The sequence below is a fragment of the Bos javanicus genome, chromosome 1 (genome assembly GCF_032452875.1).
Source record: "Bos javanicus breed banteng chromosome 1, ARS-OSU_banteng_1.0, whole genome shotgun sequence".
Classification (NCBI taxonomy): Eukaryota; Metazoa; Chordata; class Mammalia; order Artiodactyla; family Bovidae; genus Bos; species Bos javanicus.
The window spans coordinates 37,390,598-37,411,069 of record NC_083868.1 but is presented as its reverse complement, the minus strand read 5'-3'; positions in this window follow the sequence as shown (position 1 = coordinate 37,411,069).

The window sequence follows — 20,472 nt, the reverse complement described above, 5'->3', positions numbered from 1 at the left end:
GATTGGTACTAATTAAGATGGGTTATGAATGCCAACGTGTTAGTTTTATATGATCACATAACATTCTTTTACTTACCTTATCTGGACCCTGTGCTGAGTTCGTCATAGCCCTGAGGAGTCAAGAAAAGAAAGTGTCTCATTTGATGCTTGGTTCAGAGACATCTACCCCATTTCCTCACTAAAAAGCACTGAGATGAGTGATACACTTTTTTTTTTATCATTCTCCTCTTTATGCAGTGTTTTCTTATTAAATTTCCCCATTATGATGCATAATGAGAATGACATGAGCGTAAGATTTATAGTATATGTAGATATTTTCTGCAAAATACATGATTTAGTAAAATTTACTAAGAAAGATAAGGAAATATGGTTAAACTACCAATGAAATAAACAAGATCTCCAAAATGGATAGTCATTACGTAAGAAGTCCCCTTAAGCATGTGGCAGAGAAAAGACAGGGGCTTCCCTGTATCATTTATGGTAAAGGTATTGCAGAGAGCAACCACCACAAAAACTAAATAATTTCAACTTAGCATTTTAAATTTAAAAGTGTATAAGTTTAAGAAGGGGTTAAAATAAAAAATGAATAGACCAAATGCCCTAATCTGTTCTGGGTAGCAATGTGTCTGATGTTTCTGAGAATGTGTCTTGCTCTCACTAGTAAAGTGATTCAACCCACAATGATTTTCAAGAGAGACATGAGACACTCTTTCAATAAGCATATCATTTATCATATGGTTGAGCTGTGGAGGAGACCATGCCTAACTTAGAAAAGCTAATCTCTTTTTCTACCTTTCCTGTACAACTTTGAATTATACATTTTTAATATCCTTCAGAATGGAAGTTTGCAAGACTTCTATAATAATTTGACAATGTCCTTAACAATTTTCTAATTCTGAACTATATTGCTGGGCTGCTGGAGACCCGTCACTGGTGGAGTAATGTGCCAAACTTAAGAAATATATACTATATTAGGATAGGCTTGATTATGTCCAGATACTGTGTTGTTAGAAATGCAGGGAAACCTATAGCTGTTAAGTAGCCTACAGACCATTTGTGACCAATTCCTGAGATGTTCAGAAGATGACTTAATCCAAAACACTTTGTAATTAAGCAAATACAGTGTAAATCACAGGAAAGCTGAGGTTTTGGTCTGCTTTGTTCACTGTGTCTTCATAGCATTTACAACAGTGTCCAGCACATCAGTTCAGTTCAGTCACTCAGTTGTGTCTGACTCTTTGCGACCCTGTGAATCGCAGCACGCCAGGCCTCCCTGTCCATCACCAACTCCCGGAGTTCACTCAGACTCGAATCCATCGAGTCAGTGACGCCATCCAGCCATCTCATCCTCTGTCGTCCCCTTCTCCTCCTGCCCCCAATCCCTCCCAGCATCAGAGTCTTTTCCAATGAGTCAACACTTCGCATGAGGTGGCCAAAGTACTGGAGTTTCAGCTTTAGCATCATTCCTTCCAAATAAATCCCAGGGCTGATCTCCTTCAGAATGGACTGATTGGATCTCCTTGCAGTCCAAGGGACTCTCAAGAGTCTTCTCCAACACGGCAGTTCAAAAGCATTAATTCTTGGGCACTCAGCTTTCTTCACAGTCCAACTCTCACATCCATACATGACCACTAGACGGACCTTTATTGCCAAAGGAATGTCTCTGCTTTTGAATATGCTATCTAGGTTGGTCATAACTTTCCTTCCAAGGAGTAAGCGTCTTTTAATTTCATGCCTGCAGTCACCATCTGCAGTGATTTTGGAGCCCCAAAAAATAAAGTCTGACACTGTTTCCACTGTTTGCCGTAGGCCTATAATCAATACTTGTTGAATGAATGAAAATGTAAACTTACGTTTTTTTTAATTGTTCTGTTTTGTCCCTTTTTTGGGATTCATTTTATGTCAAACTTCAACACTCTACCTATTAGCTTGCTTCTTTAATTTTCCTTTTCAAACAGTTTGCTGCTACTGCTGCTGCTAAGTCGCTTCAGTCGTATCCAACTCTGTGCGACCCCATAGATGTCAGCCAACCAGGCTCCCCCGTCCCTGGGATTTTCCAGGCAAGAGTACTGGAGTGGGGTGCCATTGCCTTATCCTTCAAACAGTTTAACACAACCCAAATGTAGACAGAAAGAGTAACTCATATAGCAGTGAATTAGTAAGACATATCATTGTGTCTGAATAAATTGATACATGTATTTTATTTTTGATAGTAAACTTATATGCCTGACCCTTTATAAACATGGACAACCGAGTTGAGTCGACAATATTAAGAACTGTTTAAATGGACTATTGACCCTAGAGAAATAAACAGAAATTATTCTTAAGTAATAAATAAACAGCAATTTTTCCTTTATATCCATTGAATTTGTTTAGCAGTCTTTATGTTAACATCTTTATTATCATTCATAACAAATTTATTTTATACAGAGACTTTTAAAGAGTGATAGAAGCAAAATAAAACTCAATTTAATAAAGTGGTACAAATATTTTCAATATGTAAAATTGTTCTCTTTGCTTTTCATTTTTGAAACTTAAAGTCCCTGAAATGCAGTATTTTATTTGGTGTTTTTTTTTTCTCCCAAATAGGAAGAAGAGCATTCTTACATCTTTAAATTCCCAATGAACCAAATGACAGAGAGCTCTGTCTTATGGTTTCATAAATAATAAGTATATAACTCTTATGTGTGAATATTTTAAATGACTGCAGAAGAAATCAAATATTATATTTAGTCAAATTTCAATTTTTAGACTGCCAGGAAAAAAGCTATTTACTGTCCACAAAGTTTACATTGCATCTTTAATTAATTGTACCACATGTAAGTCATCTTCATTTTAGAAGAATCAATATTCATCAAACTAACAATACTATTATTTGCAAAGTAACTTATGGAATAGAGTGACTTAGCATCTTTTTTATAGAGAAAGCCTGGTTGGCAGCTGTAAGACTTAAGGTCCTTATTTGTCCTCAGACAAGTATGTTACAGGAAAAGATAGTGACACCCAGGTCCCTCCGTGGTGTTCTGCCCCTCGTGTGTCAACTCATGTCTAGTAGATAGTCTTTTGTTAATTTTCCTAATCAATGTACAATTACCAGAATATCCTTTTGTAGTCATTTACATTTTTTATTAATCTTAAGAGTAGAAGGAAAGAACCTAGAGAAAAAATGATCATTATTTGTGAGGTTTAAGAGAAAAACCTAGCCTCCTTTATCTTTATTTATATATTTAATTATTCAAGAATAATCAGGGATTAACTCTGGGTAAAGAAAATTTCAGGTAGGACTGAAAAGTCCTGGAAAAGAGCCTGATGCTGAGAAAGACTGAAGGCAGGAGAAGAAGGGGATAGCAGAGGATGAGACTGTTGGATGGCATCACCAACGATGGACACATGTTTGAGTAAACCTCAGGACATCGTGAAGGACAGGGAAGCCTGGAGCGCTGCAGTCCATGGGGTCACAAAGTGTCGGACATGACTGAGTGACTGAACAGCAAGAAGGACTGAAATCAGAAGTCAGTCTAACACAGTTTCTGAATATTACAGAGAAGTTATCCAACTTGGAAAAATGAGTTTTTATTACCTTGATGCTTCTTTGCTCCATGGAGCATCGCAGTCCTGGAATTAAACCAGAGAATGTTACAGTAAAACCTACCAGAGGAAGGAATTCTTCAAAGAAATCTTAGGCCATAGAAATTTTGAAGCATACTTCACCTGATTATATTACAATAGAATAAACAGAACAATTTAAAAAGAAAAAGAGAAAGGCAGACATAGATTCTAGTTATAGAAAAGTCAGTCATTATATTCCCTAAATCATTCTAACATTCAAACTAAGTTCTAGTAACTATTTTTTTTTTTTTTTCTCAATAACAAACTCTCTAGGAATCAGTAAGTCCATAGAGAAACGGAGTAAGTACAGTTCTGAGTGACAGAAACGATTATCCAATCTATTTGATCACATTTCTTTTCATTGTCTTTGTGTATGAACATTTAATAAATACTTAGAAATTTATACATGAGCTCATTATTACCACCTTTTCAAGAGATCTTCCTAGGAATAAAATTTCCATCTGTATTTCCTGACTTAGCTGGCGAATCAGTTAATATATCTGAGGAAGAAGGCTAATAATGCTGCAAAAGTCTATCTTATTGCTTCTTAATGAATGACTTCCAGAGGAAGGTGGACTGGATAATTAACACTTATAGGCAGCAACTAAGGTAAAAGTAAGAATGAGAGGAAATGTTCAAGCTTAAGACACGCAGAAGGCATGAATTCTTTAAAGCAAATTCAATAATAGGACACAATTAAAGATCAATACATACATTTTATCTGTGATTTACATGGAGTACTTTTTTCTAATGCCTAGTGATCCTCTATTCCAAAGATGGCAACTGAAAGTAAATTGAAAGGGAAAAGCAATGGCATATTATAAAGTTTAATGAGTACAAACATCCCACCTTTGATAATTATTACCTGTCTTAGTAGCTTTAACTTACTTTCCTGAGGACAGAACTTTGACTATGAAGAACTACAGTTTTTTTCCAGAACTAGATATTCCTTCATTCCTTCAAGAATATCTAGTTCCTTCAGAAATTCAGTGTTTTTAAATTTAAAATTAAAAAGGACCAACTGAAGTTAGATATTAAAAGAATATGCTAATTAGTTAAATGTCTATTTGCAATTTGAAATTATGCTATTAGTTAATATTTCTTATTGAGATTTCTAAAACAGCTAAACTGAATCAAAATATATAATATGAAATACATTAATTTTAAGTTTAAAAGAGGGTGTATCTATATTTTGGGAAAGAGAGTATTATACATCCACCCCTTCAAAGATATTTCTGTTAGAAAATTGAATGCCAAGATTTTCTTAAGCAAAAAAGTCTGCAGGAAGACTGTAATTTTGAATATTCCTCTTAATCAGGTCCTTGGAAAGACCACAAATAGTTATTTCAGTATTTGAGCTGAAGTCCTACTTCAACCAGAGGAAAAAATAGTTGATAGCAAGACATTAAACATGTATCATAGAATTAAATATCCAGGAACCCATACTATAAAGATATAGATACAGATAGGTATACTCTAACCTCTAGTGGCTTACCTGTTGTCTCAGACAGTAAAGAATCTGCCTGCAATGCAAGAGATCCAGGTTTGATGCACGGGTCAGGAAGATCCCCTTAGAAGGGAATGGCTACCCACTCCAGTGTTCTTGCCTGGAGAATTCCATGAACAGAGAAGCCTGGCAAACTATGGTCCATGGGTCACAAAGAGTCAGACATGACTAAGCAACTATCACTTTCACTACTTTTCATAAGCTCTAACTAAAATTATCTGTCTTTTTAAAAATAGGAACATTTTATTTGAGACTCAGCCATAATAAAAAATTAATTGTGATATCATCAGCTATAACTCATCTGCAGAGTCCCACTGTTTGTAGAAGGTATCTAAAATATTGTGAAAACACTGACATTTTCTTTATAGGTGAAAAACAAAATTCTTGTCATTGATCAGAACCTACAAGTTCACTCTAACTAATCATGGTAAGCAGGTTAACTCAGTATAGTGACATGAACTCCAAGGGAATTTAAGATCAACGTATTTGGTTAAGGGAATGATGACAATCACTTGACTGTAGTTATTAGAATGTGACACCAAGACTGTTTTAGTTAGAGTTCCTGTGAACATATATAAATGCTCCCAAGAATACTTTTTCAATAGTGGCAATCAAAGAGAAATAATTATTTTTTGTCATATTATGACTGATGTCACTAGAATGAAAAGATTGAGATATCTAGAAGCTAAAATTAAAAAGAAATTTTCTGTTACATTTTACAAACCCAGTTTACTTGAGTATATTATTATGACTTCGGAATCAGGTTATACATTTTAATATGATTTTATGATACAATTGCTTAATTTGAATGGGAAGTTTAAAAGAGGATTTAATTGCTAATGTAAATATAAATCACATGAAAATATAATAATTTGATTTGTTATCTGTAATCCAGGAATTAATTATACATGAGTAATGGATCAAAAAATGTACTCTCTCCAAGACTTTTTGAGTGAAAAAAACCCACAAAATTAGTGCAGTAAGGTTCCAGAGATGAATGAAACCTATGCTTTAATAAAAACAACTTAGTGCTGAGAAACATTTGTTTCATTTCTACCCAAAGTTTATGTGTGAACCTAAAGAAGAGTCTGTTGTTTTATTGTCTTAATTGGCAACATGGGGCTTTTTTTTTTTTTTTTTTGGCCTGTGATTTATAAAATCTTCTACAATTCTAACACTTTTATTCAAAAGCAAATTCAAATACCATTACCGTTTAATGTAATATACCAGTTTCTTTTATCTATTTCAACTGGACATTATACTATTGGTTATATCAATTGGTATGCAGAAGCAAGCAATCTCAGTAGAAATATACTTGCCTGCCTTGTTAATGTGTATTGCCATTATTGTGTACGTTGCCATTTTTTTCCCCTTGAAACTACAGCTTCAATTACTGTCAGATTACTTTGTTGTTTGTTGTTTTAATCAGTAAACTATGTTGGATTCTTTTGAAACCCTATGGTTCGTAACCCACCGGGTTCCTCTGTCCATAGGATTCTCCAGGCAAGAATACTGGAGTGGGTTGTCGTTTCCTTCTTCTGGGGATCTTCCCTACCTGCATCGCCTACATTGGCAGGCCGGTTCTTTACCATTGAGTCACCAGGGAAGCCCCATCGGATTGGTAGATGATGCCTAACTATTAGTTGTCTTCTACTCATCTGACTCCCAAGAAGCAGTGCAGGCAGCTTGTCTCTTCAGAAGCATGAAAAAGTTAAGTAATACTGAAAAGGGACATAGAAATTCCCTGGCTCTTCCCTCATGCTACCACCCCTATCATATCAACATCACTTAAAAGAAGTTTTAGGACAAAAAGACTCTGTCTCATTTATAGAATGCTTGGAATTTACAAAAGGTAGGGGAAAATACTCCTTGATACATATATTTTTAAAAAATTTTTTTAACTTTTCATTTTAACAGTGTTGTAACAGTTTCAGGTGAACAATGAGGGGCTCAGGCATACATATACATGTAGCCATTCTACCCTAAACTCCCCTTGTATCCAGGCTGCCCCATAATATTGAGCAGAGTTCCATGTGCTGTAGAGTAGGACCTTGTTGGTTATCTATTTTAAATATGGCAGTGTGTACACATATTTTCCAGTTTCATTTGTTCTTTCTCCATGTATATATTAACATAGTTTCCATCTTCCTAAATAAATCAATTCATCAGGCTATTCATTTTATAGAATTTGAAAAGATGTCATTTACCAACAGTTAAAAACCATTTTTATAGTTACATCAATATTTAGTCCTGAAGACATAACATACTTTATTTGATGATTTGTTTGTTTCCATTTACAAAATGACTTTTCTTTATTCATAACTTTCATACAACTCTGTCTATTTAAAGTGTACATGTATTTGAATTGTGATGGATATATACCTCTGTGAAAGTTTCCCTGCAAACAAGATATAGAACATTTCAATCATCCTGCAAAGAGTGCTCACACTGTTTGTTGTCCATCTCTCCTCTGCTGCTCAGCCCCAGGCAATCATTGATACACGTTTACTAACAATCCATTAGTTTCCATTTTCCAGAATTTTAATTGAATGGATTCTTACAGTGTGTATTATTTTGTGTCTGACTTTTTTCACTCAGATAAATGAGTTTCAGATCCTACATGTTGTATGCATCAGTAGTTGGTTTCTTTTTATTGCTGAGAACTATTTCATTACAGGAATGTAAAACATATTTTTTAACCCATTCACATCTGTATAGACATCTGTATTGGCTTTTGACTATTGCAAATAAAGTTGCTATGGAAATTCATGTACAATACACGCAGTTTTCTTGAATACTTATTTTCATTTCTGGTGGGTAAATACCTAGAAATGAAATGGCTAGATCATAAAGCAGATATATTTTAAACATTTAAGTAAGTTTATTTTAAAAAGTGTTGGTTGTGCTGGGGCTTTTCTCTTGTTACAGAGAGTGGGGCTACTCTTCGTTGCAGTGAACGGGCTTCTCATTGCAGTGGCTTCTCTTGGTGCAGAGCTCACGCTCTAGGGCACGTGGGCTTCATTAGTTGCAGCAGGTGGGCTCAGTAGTTGTCCTTCAGGGCTCTAGAGCGCAGGTTCAGTAGTTGTGTTGCAGGGGTTTAGTTGCACTGTTGCATGTGAGATCTGGGATGAGGGATCAAACCCATGTTTCCTGCGTTGGCAGGCATATTCTTTACTACCAAGTCCCCAGGGAAGCCCTTAAAGTAACTTTCTGATATCTCAAAAGCAATGTACATGAGATCCAATTGCAACAAACCCCTGTCCATAACTTACCTTTTACTTATAACCAATCTGATCATGAGTAATCACTACTCAGTGTGTTTTTAATTTATATTTTTTCCTGATGATTAATGCATCTTTTTTATGTTTAGCATGGACTAAAGCTTTTCGTGGGCTTGTTGACCTTTTTTTTTTTTTTTTTGCTTTCAAGTGGTTTATTTATTTATTATTTAAAAAAATTTTAATTGAAGGCTAATTACTTTACAATATTGTGGTGGTTTTTGCCATACATTCACATGAATCAGCCATGGGTGTACATGTGTTCCCCATCCCATCCCTCAGGGTCATCCAAGTGTGCCAGCCCTGAGCACCCTGCCTCATGTATCGAACCTGGACTGGCGATCTATTTTACATATGATAATATACATGTTTCAGTGTTATTCTCTCAAGTCATCCCACCCTTGCCTTCTCCCACAGGGTCTAAAAGTCTGTTCTTTACATCTGTGTCTCTTGTGCTGTCTCGTATATAGGGTGATTGTTAGCATCTTTCTAAATTCCATACATATGTGTTAATATACTGTATTGGTGTTTTTCTTTCTGACTTACTTCGCTCTGTATAATAGGCTCCAGTTTCATCCACCTCATTAGAACTGATTCAAATGCATTCTTTTTAATAGCTGAGTAATATTCCATTGTGTATATGTACCACAGCTTTCTTATCAATTAGTCTGCTGATGGACATCTAGGTTGCTTCCATGTCCTGGCTATTGTAAACAGTGCTGCGATAAACACTGGGTGTACATGTGTCTCTTTCAATTCTGGTTTCCTCTGTGTGTGTGCCCAGCAGTGGGATTGCTGTCATAAGGCAGTTCTATTTCCAGTTTTTTAAGCAATCTCTATACTGTTCTCCATAGTGCTGTACTAGTTTGCATTCCCACCAACAGTGTGAGAGGGTTCCCTTTTCTCCACATCCTCTCCAGAATTTATTCTTTGTAGACGTTTTGATAGCAGCCATTCTGACTGATGTGAGATGGTACCTCATTGTGGTTTTGATTTGCATTTCTCTGATAATGAGTGATGTTAAGCATCTCATGTGTTTGTTAGCCATTTGTATGTCTTCTTTGGAGAACTGTCTGTTTAGTTCTTTGGCCCATTTTTTGATTGGGTCTTTTATTTTTCTGGAATTGAGCTGCTTGTATATTTTTGAGATTAATTCTTTGTCAGTTGCTTCATTTGCTATTATTTTCTTCCATTCTGAAGGCTGTCTTCTTGTGTGATATCTTTTCAAATCTTTCACTATTTTAATAGGTGGTCTATATATTATTAATTTACAAAAATAAATATTCTGAATAAAAATCCTTTGTAAAATAAATATGAATATTTTCTCTCATTCTTTGGTTTACCTTTTTGTTGTTTTGATATTTTATTTTGAAATATACAAGTTTTTAATTTTGATAAAGTCCAATTTGTAATTATTTATTTTATATTTAAGCTTTTGTATCCTCTCCAAGCCACATTTGTCTACTTCAAATTGATAAACTTTTACTTCTGTGCTTTTATTTTCTAGATGTTTTGTTATTCTAGCTTTTCTATTTAAGTATTTGACTTAGAGCTAATTTTTTTATATGATGTGAATTGGTTTAAATGTTCACTTTTCCACCTTAAATGATCTTCCAACTCTTCTAGCACTATTTGTTCTTTACTCCTCAAATTTTGTCAAAAAACAACACAGCATATAAGCATAGGTGTATTTAAGGATTCTTTATTCTGGGGTATATATCCACCTGTCTATCATTTTGCCAATAACACAGTGACTTGATACTAAATATCTCTATATAGAAGAAATGTTAACATTGGTTTATTTTACTACTTAATTCTTCTTTCTAAATATTGCTTTGAGTATTCTAGATTATTTACATTTCCATATACAGTTTCGCATCAAATTGACAATTTCAGTGAAAAGAAAATGTTCTGAGAGTATGGTTGAGATTGTAATTAAAGCAGAATCACTATTTTAATAATATTGAGCTTTCCAATATATGAACATGTATATTTTCATTTATTGATATCTTCTGTAATTTCTCAGTAATATTTTATAATTTTCAGTGTAAATGTCTTGACTCCTTTTGTTAAATTGATTCCTGTGTTTTATGTATTCTAATGCTAGTTAGCATATTCAAAAACAGAGACATTACTTTGACAACAAAGGTCCGTTTAGTCAAGGCTATGGTTTTTCCGGTGGTCAGGTATGGATGTGAGAGTTGGACTGTGAAGAAAGCTGAGCACTGAAGAATTGATGCTTTTGAACTGTGGTGTTGGAGAAGACTCTTGAGAGTCCCTTGGACTGCTAGAAGATCCAACCAGTCCATTCTGAAGGAGATCAGCCCTGGATGTTCTTTGGAAGGACTGATGCTAAAGCTGAAACTCCAATACTTTGGCCACCTCATGTGAACAGTTGACTCATTGGAAAAGACTCTGATGCTGGGAGGGATTGGGGGCAGGAGGAAAAGGGGATGGCAAAGGATGAGATGGTTGAATGGCATCACCGACTTGATGGACGTGAGTCTGGGTGAACTCCGGGAGTTGGTGATGGACAGGGAGGCCTGGCGTGCTGTGATTCATGGGGTCGCAAAGAGTTGGACACAACTGAGTGACTGAACTGAACTGAACTGAACTGAACTGAATGCTATTGCAGATTAATTTTCCAATCTTTGCTCCTAGTATGTAAATATATATTTACTCAATTGTATCAACTTTTATTTTGCAATCTGGATAAATTCACTCTTTGTTTCTAGTAGTGTTGCATATGCCTTAGGATTTTCTATGAAAACAATCTTGTCATCTCTGAACAAAAAGCTCACTTATTTTTGAGCCTTTATGTCTTTTCTTTATTTTTCTTTTCTTCTTCCAATGATTGGGAACTTAAGTATAATGTTGAAATAAAAAGTCATGACAGCTTTCATCCTGCTATTCCAGAACTTTCAGGAGAAGCATTTAGTATATCACTGTATTAGGCAAGAGAGAGACAGAACCAATAGGTTGTGTGTGTATGTATAAAAAAAACAAGACTTATTACAAGGAATTGACTCATGTGATTATGAAAATTGGTCCATACAAATTCTTCAGATTAGGCAGCAGGCTGGAGAGCCAGGAGTATTAGTGATCAAGTTTGAGTCTAAAGGAATTGTTGCAGAACCGTAAGAACCAATGTTGTAGATGAAATCTGAAGACAGTATGCTGGAGAATTCTCTGATGCTCAGAGGGGGCTGGTCTGTTTGTTATATTCAAGCCTTAAACTGATTGAATGAGGTCCACCACATAGTGGGGAGCAATCTGCTTTATACTCAAAATTTACCAATTTAAATGTTCAGTTCAGTTCAGTTGCTCAGTCGTGTCCGACTCTTCGCGACTCCATGAATTGCAGCATGCCAGGCCTCCCTGTCCATCACCAACTCCCAGAGTTCACCCAGACTCACATCCATTGAGTCAGTGATGCCATCCAGCCAATCTCATCCTCTGTCGTCCCCTTCTCCTCCTGCCCCTAATCCCTCCCAGCATCAGTCTTTTCCAATGAGTCAACACTTTGCATGAGGTGGCCAAAGTACTGGAGTTTCAGCTTTAGCATCAGTCCTTCCAAAGAAATCCCAGGGCTGATCTGCTTCAGAATGGACTGGTTGGATCTCCTTGCAGTCAAAGGGACTCTCAAGAGTCTTCTCCACCACCAGTTCAAAAGCATCGATTCTTCGGTGCTCAGCTTTCTTCACAGTCCAACTCTCTAATCCAAAAGCATCCTCAAAAACACTCAGAATAGTATTTGACCAAATACCTGGGCATCCTGTTGCCCAGTCAATCTGACACATAAAATTAGCCATCATAATCACCATTACTTATGATATTAGCTGAAGAGATTTTGGGTAAGTTTTCATCATGAATGAATGTTAAATGCTAATTTTTTTTTGCTTCTTTGAAAGTATCATATGGTTGTTATTTCATTCTGGTATGGCAACTTACAGTCATTGCTTTTGAACACTGAAATGAGTTTGTAGTCCTAGGATAATCACTACATAGTCATAGTCAACTGTCTTTTAATATGCTTTGTGTTCGATTTGCTAATATTTTATTAATAATTTCTACAAATATGTTCATAAAAGATATTAATTATTTGTTTTTATTTCCCTCTGGCACATAACTAGGAGTGGAATTATGAGTCATATGGTAACTCTATGCCTAACATTTTGAGGAACTGAAAACTGCTTTCTGGAAAAGTTAACATTTACATCCCCATCAGCAGGGAATGAGAAGTCCAATTTTTCTTCATCCTCCCAAGGACTTGCTATTATCTATCTTTTAAATCATAGCTATCTTAGTGGCTATGAACATGTGATTCTGATTTACATTTACCTAATATTTAATTATGCTGAGCATCATTTTAGGTCCTTATTATCCCAGTGTATATATTCTTTGAAAAAACATCTATTCAAATCCCTTGCTAGTTTTTCAATAATTTTCTCATTATTAAATTATAATTGTTCTTTATATATTTGAAATTCCAGTCCCTTATCAAGTATATTAATATTTTATACCAGTTTATGAGATTTTTATTTTCTTGATATTATCACTTGTAACACAGAGGTTTCTATTGTTGATGAATGTTAACTATTTTTAAACTTTTGTCAATTGTATATTTGATATGACTCTACTTGTAAAAGAAATAAATAATATTGTCTAATCCAAGGATGTGAATATTTATACTTGTGTTTTATTCTAATACATTTATAGTTCTAGCTCTCACATTTAGGTCTATGACATTTTTAAGTTTTTTTATATGTAGTATAAGAAAGGAATTCAACTTCAAGCTTTTGCATACAGATGTCCAAGATAAGCATCTAATACATCGCTGTATTAGTCAGTTGTCTTAATATCATTTGTTGGAAAGACTTTCATTTTCCCATTGTTTTGTCTTAGAACTTTTTCCAAGAACATTTAAAAAAAAATTCATTCAATACCAATCTATAAAGGAATTTACTACCATGATGTCCCCTCTATAATTTTTCTCTCCCCTCATCTCAAAACCAAAAAATAACTTACTTTCTTCCATAAAAGCAGACCCATTAGGTCATGGGAGACATAGCACCTGTCAGTTGCAAGTATCTCCTATAAATAAAAAGGGGTTTCTTTTAAAGAAATAAAACAAACACGTAAACATTCTGTGAGATAAATTCAAGTCTCCATTTTTTTTACAAATATGGGAATGGGTTAAAAATTTGAAAAAAAATTTAAGCTGTACTACGCATGTATTTCTGAGAAGGCAATGGCAAGCCACTTCAGTACTCTTGCCTAGAAAATCCCATGGATGGAGGAGCCTGGTGGGCTGCATTCCATGGGGTCGCTACGACTTGGTTGCGACTCAGCAACTTCGCTTTCACTTTCACACAATGGAGAAGGAAATGGCAACCCATTCCAGTGTTCTTGCCTGGAGAATCCCAGGGTCGGCAGAGCCTGGGGGGCTGCCATCTATGGGGTCGCACAGAGTCGGACACGACTGAAGTGACTTAGCAGCAGCACGCATGTATTTTAGGTTGCATTCTTCTTGGAAACCCCTCAAGTCACTTTTTACTTCCCCTCAATTTCTCTGCCCACAAGAGCTCTACAAATATCAAAATGGTTATCCAATGACCAGGACCTCTGTGACATAATAACAGTGGAAATTCTGGATCCCCTTTCTGGGGTCACCAACTTGTTCCTTATTATATGCTGTAATACTTTGTGCCTATGGGAATCTTGAGTTGGATAGAGACATAGTTTCCCCAGAAGAAAGTTATAGGATATAGCAAATTTTGTAAATTATATATGCCTTCAGGGGCTTCCCTGGTGGCTCAGAGGTTAAAGCATCTGCATGCAATTTGGGAGACCTGGGTTTGATCCCTGGGTCGGGAAGATCCCCTGGAGAAGGAAATGGCAACCAACTCCAGTATTCTTGCCTGGAGAATCCCATGGAGGGAGGAGCCTGGTAGGCTACAGTTCACCAGGTTGCAAAGAGTCGGACACAACTGAGCTACTTCACTTTCAGGTAGAAGTTAAGTGATCTAGGAGAAAGTACCGTATTTTCTGGTGTCTTTCTTTCCTTTACACTGCAATGGTCTAAGAAGAGCATTTAAGTTCCAATAAGAAACACACACAAACAAATGAAACTAAGCACCATCTGATGATTTGGTATCAGAAGTCATAAGAATGGTAGTCTTTTCATTTCTTGCATTTACATCAGAAACAAAGTCCACTTTATTTTACATAGATCTTCATATAGAAATACAGTTGCCATGTTAGTTGAATAGTCTGGTCCTTAAAAGCTTACCATTTATCACCTAAAGGAATGTTAGAAGATTTACAGTAAAATCAGCCTTTAAAGTATGAAAGATGTGCACTATCGATTGTAGTGGGAACAGCAAGAAGTCTGCATTTTAAGCAACTTTGTCTGCCGTGAACATCAGCAGAGACCATTGATGAATTCCAAATAGAAACATGTGAAATTTGTCCTCCTCTATTCTCTTCTCTCAACCAACATTATCCATTTACTCAGGAGCACTTATGTTCCTGGAACTAGAACAACAAAAAGAAATAGCTCTTGAAATGCAACAGGGCAGGATATTTCTACCCAGGGAAAAAGCAATCTTTCACATAACTGTATTTCATTTATAATGTATATTCTGAAAAACTTATTATAATATCTGGTCTAATACTATCAGGGAATATTTTGATGTAAAAAAAAAAAAAGATTCCACTTAAGCTTAAATAAAACAATTTTCAAGTAACTCCCCATGTCCAAATATTGGTCTGGGGACAGCATTATCCACTATTTGAAATAAAATTTTCAGTAATATTATTTCTCATGATGATTATAAAAAATATGGTTCAAATACAATACAGAATTTAGAGCTGTTTACTACTTATTGAGTCTAAGAACACATATGACACATAGTTTACTTATTTTAGCTTTAGTATGTTTAACAAATGTATTAACACAAAACAGGACACAAGTTCATGAAAACTACCAACAACGAATGTTTGGGTAAGATAATGTAACTACCAAAATTGCTGTTTCTTAGACACTGTGTCAGTACATAAATATGAAATTAATTATTAGTATTCAATTTTCTGTCTGAAGTATTGGTTTAAAAACAGAAACTCAACAGTTATGATGATAATCTTTCATAGTAACAATGATAACATTTCAAAGAATTGTAAAACTTATGCCTCTAAATAGGTGAGTAATTTATGTAGAAAAGTTCTGATAGTAATATTTATAACAAAAGGGAAATTCAACAAAATTCCAAATAGAACAATGGTTAAATAAATGCCATAGGATACAATATTATACAGCAATGATAAAACTAGCTTTTCCAAGAGCATTCTATCTGTAAAAAGAAATACTAATAATAGAGATTATAGATAGAAAGCAGACTGTAAACTGTATACATTATTAGTTATTGTCTGTCTAAAATAAGTACATTAAACAAATAAAGCTCTAACATTATTAGTTAGAACATTTAAAAATTAACCTATAGATAGTAAAATAGGTTAGAATTGATGTTTACCAATAAAAATTACCAAAAAATTATACTGGTAATTGTAAAATCAAGGATAACTCGTTGAATGTTCTCCTTTTTTCTTTTAATGTGCATGTATTAATACAACTTTATAGATAGAAAAAATGTTACATTTGCTTTCTAATGACAAATCAGTTAAAAGAAAAAACATTTAGCAAAGCAGCTGAATCATTAGAGCGGTATACGTATTCCATGGCTCATCCCATTAAATCTTAAAACACAGTTATCAATCTGAACAGACTATGAAAGCTTCTGCCAGGAATCAAGTGGAAAATCCATTTTCAAGATAGAAAGATACCAGATTCCTGCAATTCCACTAGGCAATTCTAAGAAAACCTAAGACCAGCTAATTTTATCTAGTATATATATTTATATATATTCACATACACATCTATATTTACTCATATACATACATTGGAGAAGAAAATTTCAACTCACTCCAGTATTCTTGCCTGGGAAATCCCATGGACAGAGGAGTCTGGCAGGTTACAGTCCATGGGGTCACAAAGAGTCAGACATGACTAAGGGACTGAACACATATACATACATATACACGATATATACATATGATGCAAAAATAAAGATAGATATATATATCAATGCATAGATTAATTTCAGTGAATAAAATATACTGACATTCCATATTAACCTATCTCTACCCAAAATAGACTGTATCTGAAGAACTTAGTTGAATAAAATTTCATTTTAAATGATGCACATTGTAGTTTTCTGGAAAGATGATCGTACTGAAAGCAATGTGCAACACAAGTATGATAAAAAGGGAAGAATTCTGCCTTGGAATGACTACCAGGAAATTTACAAGTCTTCTCTTTTTCACTCTAAAAAGCATGTTCAAGGTTTCCCTTCTCTGGTTTACCTTAAGCTTCTGCCCTACCTTTCCTTCTAGCCTGTTTTGGAACTCTTGAATGTTTTTCATAGTTTAAAAATCAATGTTTCTAATTTTTTCTTCAAATTTCATTTTCTTTCCTGTCCATCTCTTTTATTTAAATTACAAGTGGAGAAATTCTCCTATTCCTTTCTAAAATTTCTGTCTTTTTTATGCTTCAGTTCAACCATTAGCTAATAAATATCTAAATAGGTCCATATATAAAATTCCTATAAACAACTCTAATTCATATGATGCAAGTCTAACCCATTTCTTCACCACAATCCTGCTTTTTGGTGACCCTCATTTACTTCAAGTTACCTCTTCTTGTGTATTAAGAATTTTACTGCCATATCCAATTTGTTCCTCTCTTCTAAACGGTTATACTCATTCTTTGGATTTTATAGCTATCACATATCTGTGCGAGCATACTAAGTCACTCCAGTTGTGTCCAACTCTTTGCGACCTTATGGACCATAGCATGCCAGGTTCCTCTGTTCATAGGATTCTCCAATCGAGAATACTTGAGTGGTTTGTTACGCTCTCCTTCAGGGGATCTTCCCAACCCAGGTATCAAAACTGTGTCTCTTATATCTCCTGCATTGGCAGATGGGTTCTTTACCACTAGTACTACCTGGGAAGCCCACAGTTAGTATATCCTGCCTTTTAAGTCTTTCTTTGTTATTTCTTCCTTCCATTTCTCATGTGCCTTCTTATACATCTGACAGGAAACTCATCTCTGTATTCCTGCATTCTTACATCCAGAAACTTCTTCTTAATTCTCTCCAGAAACACACACACACACACCCACAATCACACATTCATTCCTCTAAAATATAAATCTGATCACTTATGTTCAGTTCATTCTTGAGTTCCCAAAGGAGAAAGCCTGACCTCTGTAATACTTTATTCATAATCTTCAGCAAGGCTCAGATCCATTATGCAAAGCTACCACACCCTGACATGGGCTGAACTTTGGTCATGAGGCACTTTGCACTACACTGCCTTTATTCTTCTTATCTCCTTGCATGGGTGAATATTCCCCATTTTCTCCATCTTATTCTGATGGATGGTTATCTACTGTAATTTACTTGAGATGTTATTTGTGTAATCCAAGGTTATTTTATTTATAGAACCATCCTGAAAATTTACAATGTACCATCAACATTAAATTTAGACATATCAGCCTCCATCATTTCAATATAAGCTTTTTGAACATCAGAACTCTGGTTTTCCTTTAGATGACCCTAATGCCTTTAACATTGGAGAAGGAAATGGCAACCCACTCCAGTGTTCTTGCCTGGAGAATCCTAGGGATGGGGGAGCCTCGTGGGCTGACGTCTATGGGGTCACACGGAGTCGGACACGACTGAAGTGACTTAGCAGTAGCAGCAGTGCCTTTAACATGAGAATGATTCAAAATTTTTTTCCTAAATTGAACTGAATAGAGGGTACACTTCCTTAACAATCAAGTTATATAGGACCTTTTAAAATAATGGTCATGTCAAAAACAAGAATATTGAACATATGCTAACTACTGTGTTAAGCATTGAAAGTTCACTAATTTTCTTGCTTTCATCTTCTAAGCATATGGTAAAACTTACCCAATTCCTTGATCATAAACCTGTGCTATTTTTTACATATTGGCAATGAAGGCAAAGAAACACAGAAAGGTGAGACAATATACTCAAATTCATAAGCTATTAAGTTGGAAATTAAAAATTTCTCAGTGTTACAGTCAAGGTTCTAACTACCTTGTACCATCTCATCATAAGAATTTATTAATTCAGTCTATAATTAGTAAGTACCTTTTGAGTGCCATAGAGGATAGTCTTTGATCTTTAACGAGCTTGGAGCTAGACTCTCTGGATTTTAATTTCAGCTTGCCTCTTGTGAATTATGTGTCAGAAGGCAAATGATATTCTCTCTAGGTCTTTGCTTTCTCATCAGTAATATGAGGACACAAATAGTACCTACTGCATTGGCAAATATCATCATAACTTTGTCTTCACAACTTTTTGTTGTGAAGATAAAAAGCATTTAATATTGGGTTGGCCAAAAGTTCAGTTGGGTTTGGCCATACAACCTGAATGAACTTTTTGGCTAGCCCACTATGATACCCTGATGACAATAAGCACTCAGTGAATGAAGATATTATTTAAGATATGTAAAGCAAGTCACTGTTCCAGTCCCAATGTCTCAAGGAGAAACTGACAAACAAATCAATGATTACAAGCTAATGTAGCACTATATAAGGAATGTATAAGGTCTTGTAGGATGACCAAGAAGAGATAATCTCTACTCATCCACATGCAGCAGGTAGCCTCTTAGGCCCAGTTTGGTGACCCAGGGCTGAACTAATCCCTTTGATGCTGATGAGTAGCCCCAGGGCAGAAGATAAATGGACAAAGAGGCAAGGCAAAATGCCACCTGGCATCTGTTGTAGTGTGGGCTAAACTGGATTGGCAAGGAAGTGCCATGAGATTGTGAATCAGCTCAACACATGACATTTCTCACAAAAATGTAGAGTGAAGTAGAAAATTATCTCCAACAAATTAGGGAAACAACAATTAGATTAAGTCAGGGACAAGCACGAAGGGACAAACCTAGAACTTCTAGATGCTGTTAGGATGTCTGCCTTGCTCCTGTAGCCCAGGTTTTTTTGCTTTTTTTTGCTTTAGGAACAAGAAGAGATTTCAGAATTTGTCTAGAAAAAGTTCAATATTTTATACACTCATGAGTAACTCAATCCCTTTGAGAACAAGATACAGGCAAGAAGTTAGTTTCCCTGGTTACCTGCTATAATGGCTGGTCTTTACTGGTTTATATTAAACATAGTAAAGCTATAAAGTTTAAATACTTATAAAACAGTTTTTAAGGTACCCAGGTGACACAGTGGTAAAAAAAATCTGCCTGCCAATGCAGGAGACATGGGTTCTATCCCTGGATCAGGAAGATCCCCTGGAGAAAGAAATGGAACCCATTCCAGTACTCTTACCTGGAGAATCCCACGGACAGAGGAACCTGGTGGGCTACAGTCCATGGACCTGAAAAGAGTCAGACACAACTGAGTGACTCAGCACACACATGCACATTGTTACTGTAGCAATGGGAAGATCTGTGATACAGGCAGCTGAGAACAGATTGAAGCAGCCTTCTGAGCAGTGCTGGTCTTGTCCAAAGGCAGCCTGAGCTTTCTCCAGCAGCAAGCAGAGAAAGGTGAGAATTAAGGTTACAGACAATAAGACATATAGCTGCTTTGAAAAGCTATCATTTGCTCCATGATGATAAATATAAGAAGATAATTAAATGTAAAGAATTCCTCAGTGAACAAATATTTAGCAAGAAACTATTCTGTGCACTCGTCCAGTTCTGCAAAATGTTGATCAAGAGATTAGATATCAATTCTCACGGAGCTCAGATTCTAGTGGGAGAAAAAAAGACATCGCAAGTAAATAAATAAACTCAATAATGTTTCATAGTGTTAGAAGTGCCATGAAGACAGAACATGTTGTGTAAGAGAATGACTAGCAGTCTATCGTGATTGCCTTAGAAGTTAATCTTAAGCTGAGACCTGAAGAGCTAGAAGCATAAAAACATGTGGAGACCTGGAGAGAGAATTTTCTAGGTACAGGCACAGTTATGGTA